This window comes from Triticum aestivum, chromosome 6D (assembly GCF_018294505.1).
Source record: "Triticum aestivum cultivar Chinese Spring chromosome 6D, IWGSC CS RefSeq v2.1, whole genome shotgun sequence".
NCBI lineage: Eukaryota > Viridiplantae > Streptophyta > Magnoliopsida > Poales > Poaceae > Triticum > Triticum aestivum.
In genome coordinates this window covers 491,719,503-491,728,095 of record NC_057811.1, presented here as the reverse complement: position 1 = coordinate 491,728,095, position 8,593 = coordinate 491,719,503, and positions in this window count along the sequence as shown.

Sequence of the window (8,593 nt, the reverse complement as noted above, 5' to 3'; positions counted from 1 at the left end):
TTCGTGATGAACTATAACATATCAGGGATAGTTATGATGATCCTTGAGCTATTCGCGATGTTTGACACCGCGAAAGTAGAAATCAAGAAGGAGCATCAATTGTTGATGGTTAGTAAAACCACTAGTTTCTAGAAGGGCAAGGGCAAAAGGGATACTTCATGAAACAGCAAATCGTTTGCTGCTCTAGTGAAGAATCCCAAGGTTGAACCCAAACCCGAGACTAAGTGCTTCTGTAATGAGGTGAGCGGTCACTGAAGCAGTACTACCCCAGATACTTGGTAGATGAGAAGGCAGGCAAGCTCGACAGAAGTATATTGGATATACATTATATGAATGTGTACTTTACTAGTACTCCTAGCAGCACCAGGGTATTAGATACCGGTTCGGTTGCTAAGTGTTAGTTAATCGAAGTAAAAGTTGCGGAATAAATGGAGACTAGCTAAAGGTGAGATGACGATATGTGTTCGAAGTGTTTCCAAGGTTGATGTGATCAAGCATCGCATGCTCCCTCTACCATCGAGATTGGTGTTAAACCTAAATAATTGTTATTTGGTGTTTGCGTTGAGCATAAACATGATTGGATTATGTTTATCGCAATACGGTTATTCATTTAAGGAGAATAATGGTTATTCTGTTTATTTGAATAATACCTTCAATGGTCTTGCACCTAAAATGAATGGTTCATTGAATCTCGATCGTAGTGATACAAATGTTCATGCCAAAAGATATAAGATAGTAATGATAGTACCACATACTTGTGGCACTGCTATTTGAGTCATATTGGTATAGAACGCATGAAGAAGCTCCATGTAGATGGATATTTGGACTCAGTCGTTTTTGAAAAGATTGAGACATGCATACCATGTCTATTGGTATATATGCATGAAGAAACTCCATGCAGATGGATCGTTTGGACTCACTTGATTTTGAATCACTTGAGACATGCAAATCATACCACATGGGCAAGATGACTGAAAGGCCTCGTTTTCAGTAAGATGGAACAAGAAGAGCAACTTATTGGAAGTAATACATTTTGATGTATGCAGTCCAATGAGTGCTGAGGCATGCAGTGGATATCGTTATGTTCTTACTTCACAGATGATTTGAGTAGATGCTGAGTGTATTTACTTGAAGAAACACAAGTCTGAATTATTGAAAGGTTCAAGTAATTTCAGAGTGAAGTTGAAGATCGTCGTGACAAGAGGATAAAATGTCTGTGATATGACCATAGAGATGAGTATCTGAGTTACGAGTTTGGCACACAATTAAGACATTGTGGAAAGTGTTTCACAATTAATACCGCCTAGAACACCATAGTGTGATGGTGTGTCCGGACATCATAGCTGCACCCTATTGGATATGGTGCATACCATGATGTCTCTTATCGAATTACCACTATCGTTTATGGGTTAGGCATTAGAGACAACCGCATTCACTTTAAAAGGGGCACCACGCAATTCCGTTGAGACGACACCGTTTAGAGAAACCTAAGTTGTCGTTTCTTAAAAGTTTGGGGCTGCGATGCTTATGTTAAAAAGTTTCAGGCTGATAAGCTCGAACCCAAAGCGGATAAATGCGTCTTCCTAGAATACCCAAAACAGTTGGGTATACCTCCTATTTCAGATCTGGAAGCAAAAGTAATTGCTTCTAGAAACAGGTCCTTTCTCGAGGAAAAGTTTCTCTCGAAAGAATTGAGTGGGAGGCTGGTGGAGACTTGATGAGGTTATTGAACCGTCACTTCAACTAGTGTGTAGAAGGGCACAAGAGGTTGTTCCTGTGGCACCTACACCAATTGAAGTGGAAGCTTATGATAGTGATCATGAAACTTCGGATCAAGTCACTACCAAACCTCGTAGGACGACGAGGATACGTGCTACTTCAGAGTGGTACGTGATCCTGTCTTGGAAGTCATGTTGCTAGACAACAATGAACCTACGAGCTATGGAGAAGCGATGGTGGGCCCATATTCCGACAAATGGTTAGAAGCCATGAAATCCGAGATAAATGGATCTTTAAGAAGAAGACGGACATGGACGGTAATGTTACCGTCTATGAAGCTCGACTTGTGGAAAAGAGTATTTCCACAAGTTCAAGGAGTTGACTACGATGAGATTTTCTCATCCGTAGCGATGCTTAAGTCCATCGGAATCATGTTAGCATTAGCTGCATTTATGAAATCTGGCAGATGGATGTCAAAACAAGTTTCCTTACCAGTTTTCATAAGGAAAGGTTGTATGTGATACAATCAGAAAGGTTTTGTCGATCCTAAGGATGCTAAAAGGTATGCTAGCTCCAGTGATCCTTCCATGGACTAGAGCAAGCATCTCGGAGTCAGAATATACGCTTTGATGGAGTGATCAAAGTTTTTGGGTTTATACAAAGTTTGTTAGAAACTTGTATTTACAATAAAGTGAGTGGGAGCGCTACAACATTTCTGATAAGTATATGTGAATGACATATTGTTGATCCGAAATGATGTAGAATTTCTGGAAAGCATAAAGGGTTGTTTGAAAGGAGTTTTTCAAAGGAAGACCTGGATAAAGCTGCTTACATATTGGGCATTAAGATCTATAGAGATAGATCAAGACGCCTGATGATACTTTCAAAGAACGCACACCTTGGCATGATTTTGAAAGAGTTCAAAATAGATCAGCAAAGAAGGAGTTCTTGGCTGTGTTACAAGGTGTGAGTTTTGAGTAAGACTCAAGACCTGACCACACCAGAAGAGAGAGAAAGGACGAAGGTCATCCCCTATGCTTTAGACGTAGGCTCTACAGTATGCTATGTTGTGTACCGCACATGAAGTGTGCCTTGCCATGAGTTGGTCAAGGGGTACAATAGTGATCCGGGAAAGGATCACATAACAGCGGTCGGACTTGTCCTTAGTATCTAGTGGACTAAGGAATTTTCTCGATTATGGAGGTGAAAAGGAGTTCGTCGTAAAGGGTTACGTCGATGCCAACTTTGACACTAATCCGGATGACTCTGAGTAGTAAACCGGATTCGTATAGTAGAGCAATTATTTGAAATGGCTCCAAATAGCGCGTGGTAGCATCCACAAGATGACATAGATATTCATAAAGCACACACGGATCTGAAAGGTTCAGACCCGTTGACTAATAACCTCTCTCACAAGCATAACATGATCAAACCAGAACTCATTGAGTTTAATCACATAGTGATGTGAACTAGATTGTTGACTCTGGTAAACTCTTTGGATGTTGGTCACTCTAGTAAACTTTGACGCTGAGAGTTAAGCCGGAGCATGACCTCGTTGGAATTGAACTGCTGAATGTTCCATTTGAGGATTTCTTCCAGTTTTACAATCTAAAGTCCCTCGATAAAACAACGATCACTTGCTACTGTCTGTAAGTAGTACTACTTCTGTCATTAAGTCTCTCTACATAGGTCAGCTCTTTCATTGCATGTATTTATACTTATCCTCACTATATTATGCAGATTGAAGATCGCCGAATTGAAGAAAAGACAAATCGATGATATTGGGTTCACTAACACAAATCTCATAGATGCATAAACGGTTGAAAAAAATCCCAAAGAAGCCGAGGCCAACTTGCTACAATCGTTGGTATTAAATCAAAACAAAGATATAATACTCTTTCCTTACAACTTCAAGTGAGTGTTACTGTCTTGTGCATATTCGGTTTCCCTTATTAGTCCAGGTTATGGTAATGTAATTGATGACTTATGCATGCATGCGCAGCTTCCACTATATTCTCCTAGAGATTAAGCTTGAGCCGGGAGTAGTAACCGTCTTAGACTCGAAACGAAAAGATCCCCAGGACTATGCGAACATGACTCAAATGCTCCAGAAGTAAGTTAAATCGATCATTATCCACCATATCAGCAATTTTGTTCATTTCCTGATATCAAGTAATTGTTTTCTTTGTCTGGCAGGGTTTGGAGAAAATTCACCTCAAAAGCTCCGGGACTGCCGAAGAAGCTGCAATTTAAACACCCGAAAGTAAGTACTATAGTAGCATGTTCCGCGCATCTCCTAGTGATTCAAGCGCTAGTTTGATCAATACCATTTAGCATGCTTGCTTATCAGTTAGATTGACCTCTATTTCTTGTAAAGTGGTTGTGGCAGGAACGCAGGAATAATTACTGTGGATACTACGTTTGCGAGTCCATCCGCTACACGACTTGTGAACGGGGCTACACTGAAGAACAATATGAAGTGCGTAAGCAATAATATTCACAAATTTATTTTATTACCATCATTTGTGTTGAGTTTCATTTATTCATATATATGTATTGACCCCCTTCTTCAAATTAGATTTTTCGGAAGCGGGATCAACTCCTAGCAGAAGATCGTATGCGAGGAATTCAAGAGGAATTGGCGGCATTCTTCCTTGACCACGTGATCGCTGAAAACGGAGAATACTATGTGGACCCTGTGTTCATACAATTTAATTAGGAGATTGTATTATAAGAGATAATTATTGTATATATGTAGCCGGTAGTGTCGGATAGATATACGAGAACTTGTTGTTCGACCAATATCTCGGAGAAGGAGAGGTGGTCGATATCACTTCTCTCTGTATGCATATGTTCATGATGATCTTCTGTTTCCTTCATTTGATTACTAGCTAGCGTGTCTACTCCTCTCCATACGTATATAGTACGTAGCGTCGACCAAGCACGGAGATAAGAGAGGACACTTCTCTCTATTAATTAGCTAGCTAACACAATATATGAAACACCTAAATTAACCCCCCAAAACCCCTAAACCACCCCCTTTCAAAAAAAACAAAAACCTCAGCTCCTGCTAGCTGCTGACGCGTGGATGCCTATTGGTCCCGGTTGGTGGCACCAACCGGGACCAAAGGCCCTCCTGCCTGGGTTCCCCGCACCGGCCACGTGGACGGCCTTTAGTCCCGGTTCGTGTAAGAACCGGGACTAAAGGGCTAGGGCATTAGTAACGACACTTTAGTTCCGGTTCCGGAACCGGGACTAAAGGCCCTTATGAACCGGGGTAAAAGCCCCTTTTCCTACTAGTGTGGTGATGTGGACTAGATTATTGACTCTAGTGCAAGTGGGAGACTGTTGGAAATATGCCCTAGAGGCAATAATAAATAGGTTATTATTATATTTCCTTGTTCATGATAATCATTTATTATCCATGCTAGAATTGTATTGATAGGAAACTCAGATACATGTGTGGATACATAGACAACACTATGTCCCTAGTAAGCCTCTAGTTGACTAGCTCGTTGATCAATAGATGGTTACGGTTTCCTGACCATGGACATTGGATGTCGTTGATAACGGGATCACATCATTAGGAGAATGATGTGATGGACAAGATACAATCCTAAGCCTAGCACAAGATCGTGTAGTTCGTTTGCTAAGAGCTTTTCTAATGTCAAGTATCATTTCCTTAGACCATGAGATTGTGCAACTCCCGGATACCGTAGGAATGCTTTGGGTGTACCAAACATCACAACGTAACTGGGTGGCTATAAAGGTGCACTACAGGTATCTCCGAAAGTGTCTGTTGGGTTGGCACGAATCGAGACTGGAATTTGTCACTCCGTGTAAACGGAGAGGTATCTCTGGGCCCACTCGGTAGGACATCATCATAATGTGCACAGTGTGACCAAGGAGTTGATCACGGGATGATGTGAGTAACGGAACGAGTAAAGAGACTTGCCGGTAACGAGATTGAACAAGGTATCGGGATACCGACGATCGAATCTCGGGCAAGTAACATACCGATAGACAAAGGGAATTGTATACGGGATTGATTGAATCCCCGACATCGTGGTTCATCCGATGAGATCATCGTGGAACATGTGGGATCCAACATGGGTATCCAGATCCCGCTGTTGGTTATTGATCGTAGAACGTCTCGGTCATGTCTGCATGGTTCCCGAACCCGTAGGGTCTACACACTTAAGGATCAATGACGCTAGGGTTATAGGGAAAGTATGTACGTGGTTACCGAATGTTGTTCGGAGTCCCGGATGAGATCCCGGATGTCACGAGGAGTTCCGGAATGGTCCGTAGGTAAAGATTTATATATGGGAAGTCCTGTTTTGGTCACCGGAAAAGTTTCGGGTGCTATCGGTAATGTACCGGGACCACCGGGAGGGTCCCGGGGGTCCACCAGGTGGGGCCACCAGCCCCAGAGGGCTGCGTGGGCCAAGTGTGGGAGGGGACCAGCCCCAGGTGGGCTGGTGCGCCCCCCCACAAGAGGCCCAGGGCGCAGGAAGGGGGGAAGGGGGAAACCCTAGGCTTAGATGGGCCTAAGGCCCATCTAGTGGGGCGCCCCCCTCTCTTCCCCTCTTGGCCGCCCCCCAAGCCCCATCTAGGGCTGGCCGCACCCCTTGGGGGGGGAACCCTAGATGGGGGCGCAGCCCCTCCCCCTCCCCTATATATACTTGAGGTTTTGGGGCTGCCATACACACGAGAACGTCTCTCTTTCGGCGCAGCCCTACCCCTCTCCCTTCTCCTCCTCTCCCGCGGTGCTTGGCGAAGCCCTGCGAGATTGCCACGCTCCTCCACCACCACCATACCGTCGTGCTGCTGCTGGACGGAGTCTTCCCCAACCTCTCCCTCTCTCCTTGCTGGATCAAGGCGTGGGAGACGTCACCGGGCTGCACGTGTGTTGAACGCGGAGGCACCGTTCTTCGGTGTTTAGATCGGAATCAACCGTGATCTGAATCGCTACGAGTACGACTCCTTCATCCGCGTTCTTGCAACGCTTCCGCATCGCGATCTACAATGGTATGTAGATGCACTCCCCTTCCCCTCGTTGCTAGATTACTCCATAGATTGATCTTGGTGATGCGTAGAAAATTTTGAATTTCTGCTACGTTCCCCTACATAAATACAACATAAATATGCAAAAAAATACAAATATGTGATATAACACAGGATCCAGGGCCGCGCTACCGGTATTTAGTAGTAGTATTAGCGCGGGGTAAGAGCCCACGCTACTACTACCGAGCTGTAGCGCGCTAGTAGTGCCGCGGCCACCCGTCTTACTAGTAGCCTTATACCCCGCTCCACTACTAGGATTAGCCCTAGTAGTCCTATATCCTCCTATTGAGTTTTTACTTAAGTGGAGACTAGAACAATGCAGTATCTTCTTGTGTGATATTTGTGTACTACTTAAAGAAAGATAATTACTTCTGGTTATATGTATATATGGACAATATTATGCAAATATTCATTCAAGTAGAAATAAATTAGAGAGAAAAGTTGATTTCTAGTTTTTCTCTATGTTTCTTCTTCTTTCTAAGTCCTATATTGCTTGCCATTACATATGGGTCATGGTAGAAATTATGGCAATAAATTGATGTATGATTGGATACATCACATGCGTCCATTTATAGTTTTTTGATAAATTTACTAAAAGAATGTGCTAGTAGAAACAATTAATCAAAGGTTTAATAGACATACAATAGAGGTAATTAATCAAACGTGGAATGGATCATGACGGTAAAGATGGCCGAAGAAGCAATCTTTCGTCTTCTTGTTTCCATAGTTTCTTGTTAGCAAAAAAAATTAAATAGCAACACCATTTTCTTCGTGCTCTGCATCCGGTGAAGATTTAGGTTTTAGGCGCTTAATTGTTTGTGTGAATAAGCAATGGTGTGCTGTCTATAGCTTACTTGGGAGCAAGTTTGTGAACAACATTATTTTATCTAATTTAGCATTTAAAAGAACATACATATGAATACATTATCTTATTCAGTATTCATATAGTTCTTCAAGTTATAAGTGGTCCTCACATATTATACATATTGATTATTGAATAATAAATGAATTTATCTTATTAGTTCTACTATTGATATTGTGATAACAATTTTTTGAGCACAACCAACTTTTTTTGACAAAAAAGAAGAATTTAATTCAAAGTAAATAGTTTTTTCATTCATAATATTTCAAGTCCTAATTGGAGGTACCACATTAACTCGAGATAAAACTCAATCAAATCCATTGATTATATGTGTGTGTAAGTTAATATAAAAACCAGATATTTAACCGATCGGTCATAGGAGTCCAAGTTGGTTACTGCTCCTAATAAGTGTCTATGAGAACTCTGATTACATGCCTACTTAGTGATTTTCACAACAAGTGATCATCCAGATCTATTCCACTAGAAGACTGACCATGCGAAATGAGATTGAATTGTTCTTTAGTTTGAAGAGAAGAATTGCATTAACTAAGATGAGCCAGGAATACTCTTGGTATTTGTTGCTTAGTGGATTGCCTTATCCATGCATGCAACAATGGTTTGATGCCACTACGGTGCGATACTAGTTAATTGTGTGTTTGCAACCTAAAATCAAATTATTTTTACAATTGATCTACTTAAATCATTATTATTATTAAAATAAACTGACTGAAGCACAAGATAATTTTTTAGGTTAATCCTTCATGATATGATAAATTAAAAAATTGGTTTCTAGATTATTGCCTTTTGCTGGCTTATTGGATCTAAAACTTTTCATTTTGGTCCCATGCAACGACCTACCCATCTCTCTGTTTGGCCCTTTGATCTGTTATATTTTAAATTTTGGTTGGGACAACAACAAAAAACCAGTCACATTTGCTATGCTAG